Here is a 6,000-nt window from a genome sequence, read left to right on the forward strand (position 1 = left end):
GGAGACCATGTGGCACAGGTCCACACATGGCTGCACCCCTGCCCAGTCATGTGAAATCCATAGATTAGGGACTAATGAATTATAGAGTGCAGTGATGTGTCCTATAATGAACATTGGCCCAGTTGGAGTGAGATTTTTGGAGAGAATGGATCCTTGCCTTCTGGAAGATCCATATGTGGTGTCAGGTTGGGGAATGTTGGGTCGTTGAAAGTGACTAAAATTGGAATCGTGTCCATTTTTGTTGCGTTTCTCCGCACCAAACGACTGGGGACAAGAACTGTGACTTGTTGAAAGTGGCGTTAAGTATTGAGAAAGTTCAACTGAATCGATGAAAATTTATATAAATCAGAATTCAACAACATTTGGATGGATCCTATAGCCTTCTTAGACTCAACAACAACGAAGAAATGATCAGCAGACAAATAAGAATGACTAAAAACAGAGCACCCAGAAATAAATATTAGATACTGTTAATAAAACAGTCACACGGCGAAAAGTACGGATGGCTTTCCCATTTAATTATTTTCAACATTTATGGGACAAAAATGCACACAAATGACAACACATATATCACTCAATTCAGTACTTCCTACTTCCATTTACCAAACAGTTATTTCAGTTATATTAAAACCAGGAAAATCTGCAGAGTTCCCTGCTTATTATAAACCCATAGGTTTAATAAATTGTGACAATAAAATAATAAGCAATAGAACGGCAAAAGTCTTACCAGACTTTATACATATCAATCAAATAGGTTTATACAAAATATACACTTAAAAACAAATAGAAGAAAATCTTTCAGTTTGATACAATATGAAAAAAAACAAGATGTAGATTCATCAATAATGGCTATTAATGCCGAAAAGGCGTTCAACCGTCTTGAATGGCCTTTTCTACTCAAAACTTTGGAAGCTTTCAACTGCCCAGCTAAAATAATACATTAAATAAACATAGTATATAAATCTGCTAATATACCTGACTAATACTGATAATATTTTCATAATATTTTCATAATACTCTAAAATCTCAGGATATAAAATGTACGTGAAAAAATGAAATCATGGAAATAAGAAAAAGAATAACTCACGATCTACAGCAATCCTTTAAGTGGACCACACAAAATATTACATACTTAGGATACTTAATAAGTGACAACAAACAGCAAATATATAAAGATAACTTTATTCCATTACTCAACAATATGAAAGCCGATCTAATTAAATGGAACAATCTTCCCATGAATCTTACAGGTAGAGTATACCTCTTCAGAATGGCATGGCTCCCACAGTTTTTGTATTTATTTTCTATAACACAAATTACCCCATCAAGGACATTCTTTAAAAAAGTTTACTCGATAACAACAGACTTTATATTGGCAAATACAATGCATAGAATAAAAACGAAAGTTTTACATCTTCCCAAGACTGAGGGTATTTTTTACAATCTAGACTTGGAATTGTTTCAACTCGCTACCAAAGGCTTTTACTTGCTACTTATAGTTAAATTCACTAAATAGGAACAATGGGTAACTATTGAAGACGCACATGCTCATCCCCAGAATATTTTTATTTTCAAAGGATAAAGCAAGGTACATTTAACAACGTCATACACTACATGGCCAAACGTACAGTGGGGCAAAAAAGTATTTAGTCAGCCACCAATTGTGCATGTTCTCCCACTTAAAAAGATGAGAGAGGCCTGTAATTTTCATCATAGGTACACTTCAACTATGACAGACAAAATGAGAAAAAAAAATCCAGAAAATCACATTTATGAATTTATTTGCAAATTATGGTGGAAAATAAGTATTTGGTCAATAACAAAAGTTTATCTCAATACTTTGTTATATACCCTTTGTTGGCAATGACAGAGGTCAAACGTTTTCTGTAAGTCTTCACAAGGTTTTCACACACTGTTGCTGGTATTTTGACCCATTCCTCCATGCAGATCTCCTCTAGAGCAGTGATGTTTTGGGGCTGTTGCTGGGCAACACGGACTTTCAACTCCCTCCAAAGATTTTCTATGGGGTTGAGATCTGGAGACTGGATAGGCCACTCCAGGACCTTGAAATGCTTCTTACAAAGCCACTGCTTCGTTGCCCGGGCGGTGTGTTTGGGATCTTTGTCATGCTGAAAGACCCAGCCACGTTTCATCTTCAATGCCCTTGCTGATGGAAGGAGGTTTTCACTCAAAATCTCACGATACATGGCCCCATTCATTCTTTCCTTTGCACGGATCAGTCGTCCTGGTCCCTTTGCAGAAAAACAGCCCCAAAGCATGATGTTTCCACCCCCATGCTTCACAGTAGGTATGGTGTTCTTTGGATGCAACTCAGCATTCTTTGTCCTCCAAACACGACGAGTTGAGTTTTTACCAAAACATTCTATTTTGGTTTCATCTGACCATATGACATTCTCCCAATCTTCTTCTGGATCATCCAAATACTCTCAAGCAAACTTCAGACGCGCCTGGACATGTACTGGCTTAAGCAGGGGGACACGTCTAGCACTGCAGGATTTGAGTCCCTGGCGACGTAGTGTGTTACTGATGGTAGGCTTTGTTTCTTTGGTCCCAGCTCTCTGCAGGTCATTCACTAGGTCCCCCCGTGTGGTTCTGGGATTTTTGCTCACCGTTCTTGTGATCATTTTGACCCCACGGGGTGAGATCTTGCGTGGAGCCCCAGATCAAAGGAGCTTATCAGTGGTCTTGTATGTCTTCCATTTCCTAATATTTGCTCCCACAGTTGATTTCTTCAAACCAAGCTGCTTACCTATTGCAGATTCAGTCTTCCCAGCCTGGTGCAGGTCTACAATTTTGTTTCTGGTGTCCTTTGACAGCTCTTTGGTCTTGGCCATAGTGGAGTTTGGAATGTGACTGTTTGAGGTTGTGGACAAGTGTCTTTTATACTGATAAAAAGTTCAAATAGGTGCCATTAATACAGGTAACATGTGGAGGACAGAGGAGCCTCTTAAAGAAAAAGTTACAGGTCTGTGAGAGCCAGAAATCTTGCTTGTTTGTTATTGACCAAATACTTATTTTCCACCATAATTTGCAAATAAATTCATTAAAAATCCTACAATGTGATTTTCTGGATTTGTTTTCTAATTTTGTGTATCATAGTTGAAGTGTACCTATGATGAAAATTACAGGCCTCTCTCATCTTTTTAAGTGGGAGAACTTACAATTGGCTGACTAAATACTTTTTTGCCCCACTGTATGTGGACATGACTCAATGAATTTAGCTATTTCAGCCACAACAGTCACTGACAGGTGTATCAAACGGTGCACACAGCCATGCAATCTCCATAGACAAAACCTTGCCAGTAAAATGGCCGTACTGAAGAGCTACTTGACTTTCAATGTGGCAGCATCATAGGATGCCATGTTTCCAACAAGTCAGTTCATCAAATTTCTGCCCTGCTAGAGCTGCCGCTGTCAACTGTAAGGCTATTATTGTGAAGTGGAAACGTCTAGGACCAGCCGCGAAACCACAAAGTAGTAGGTCACACAAACTCACAGAACAGGACCAGAGAGTGCTGTAGTCTGTAGCGGGTAAAAATCGTCTGTCCTTGGTTGCAAAACTCACTACAGAGTTCCAAACTGCCTCTGGAAGCAATGTCAGCACAATAACTGTTAGGTCGGGATCTTCATGAAATGGGTTTCCATGGCAGAGTAGCCGCACAAAAGCCTAAGATCACCATGTGCAATGCCAAGCAGGAATGGTGTCAAGCTAGCCGCCATTGGACTCTGGAGCGGTGGAAACGCGTTCTCTGGAGGGATGAATCACGCTTCACCATCTGGTAGTCCGATGGACGAATCTGGGTTTGGCGGATGCTGGGAGAATGCTACCTGCCGGAATGCATAGTGCCAACTGTAAAGTTTGGTGGAGGGGGAATAATGGTCTGGGGCTGTTTTTCATGGTTCGGGCTAGGCCCCTTAGTTCGAGTGAAGGGAAATCTTAACGCTACAGCATACAATAACATTCTAGACGATTCTGTGCTTCCAACTTTGTGGATAAAGTTGGGGGAAGGTCCTTTCCTATTTCAGCATGGCAATGCCCCCATGCACAAAGCGAGGTCCATACAGAAATTATTTGTCGAGATTGGTGTGGAAGAATTTGACTGGCCTGCACAGAGCCCTGACCTCAACCCCGTCGAACACTTTTTGGATGATTTGGAATGCCGACTGCGATCCAGGCCTAATTGCCCAACATCAGTGTCTGACCTCACTAACGCTCTTGTGGCTGAATGGAAGCAAGTCCCCACAGAAATGTTCTAACATCTGGTGGAAAGCCTTCCCAGAAGAGTGGAGGCTGTTATAGCAGCAAAGGGGGGACCAACTCCATATTAATGCCCATGATTTTGGAATGAGATGTTCAACGTACTTTTGGCAATGTAGTGTAGTTAAGAACACTATAACAATTATGGAAGAAAATGAAACGTATTCTAAAAGAACCAATATCACTCCCTAAAAACACAACCCTATGGAATAATCCTTGGATTGCTTTTCAGAATTCACTGATAAAGTCCACATGGAAAACTAAACGCATAGAAACCGTAAATGACTTGGTAACAGGAAATAAATGTATTTCCATAAAATAATTAAAAAGCCATTTCGGACTGACCAATGTGGATATTTTCAAATACATGATGCAACTTAAAAGTTACATTTCACAAAATGTAGATTTGAAATATTTTGGACATCAGAGCAACTTTGAAGGAATCTTATTTGAGTCAGAAAAGGATGTTCATATGATAGGGAAGATATACAGTAGGTAATGCTAAATTTGGTCATGCTGATGTGCCAACTTTTGTCTGTAGCGTCTGAACCATTTGGACTATAACTAATATGTAGAAAGGGGAGACTCTCCCCTGTTCCCCGTTTTGCTCTATGACCCTCACTAGTGTCATGGGACTCATATAAAGGTAACCCATACAAATTAATAGTAGTATGGAGGAAGTTTTGTGCCCCCCAAAAAAGGGGTTAAATGTGTCCCAAAAACAAAAACATTTCCTGAGCTTTCTTGTATATCCTAGATATAGGACAGACATTTCAAAACCCTTTTACTTGTGATTTATTTGGACTTTTCCTGCCGTTTATGAATGTGTTAGTCAATGCTATTCAATATTGGCTATAGCAGTAAAGGTCAAAATCAATTCAATTCCATATGTCAGCTTGGAGAGGACCTATGTCTGCACCAGGTACTCTCACTACTGGTGTCCCCCAGGGCTCGGTCTCCACTTCTCTTTATACACCAAGTCACTCGGCTCCATCATATCCTTACATGGTCTCTGCTATCATTGCGGATGATACTCAACTACTTTTCTCCTTTCCCATTCTGACACCCAGGTGGCAACACGCATCTCTGTGTGCCTGGCAGATATCTCAGCTTGGATGTCGGCCCACTACCTCAAGCTTAACCTTGACAAGACGGAGCTGCTCTTCCTCCCAGGGAGAGCCTGCCCGCTCCAAGACCTCGCCATCACGGTTGACAACTCCACAGTGTCCCCCTCCCAGAGTGCAAAGACCCAGGACAACACCCTGTCGTTCTCTGCAAACATCAAAGCAGTGACTCGATCCTGTTGGTTCATGCTCTACAACATCCGTAGAGTACGACGATACCTCACACAGTAAGTGGCGCAGGTCCTAATTGTCATCTCCCGTCTGGACTACTGCAACTCACCTTTGGCTGGGCTCTCCGCTTGTGCCATAAAACACCTGCAATTTATCCAGAACGCTGCAGCCCGCCTGGTGTTCATCCTTCCCAAGTTTTCCCATGTCACCCGCTCCTCCGCACACTCCACTGGCTCGCATCGACTACAAGACCATGGTTCTTGCCTACGAAGCAGCAAGAGGAACTGCCCCTCCCTACCTTCAGGCTATGCTCAAACCCTACACCCCAACCCGAGCACTCCGTTCTGCCACACCTGGTCTCTTGGGCCTCCCACCCCTACAGGAGGGCAGCTCCCGCTCAGTCCAGTCCAAGCTCTTCTCTGTCCT

The sequence above is a fragment of the Oncorhynchus mykiss genome, chromosome 17 (genome assembly GCF_013265735.2).
Source record: "Oncorhynchus mykiss isolate Arlee chromosome 17, USDA_OmykA_1.1, whole genome shotgun sequence".
Taxonomy (NCBI): domain Eukaryota; kingdom Metazoa; phylum Chordata; class Actinopteri; order Salmoniformes; family Salmonidae; genus Oncorhynchus; species Oncorhynchus mykiss.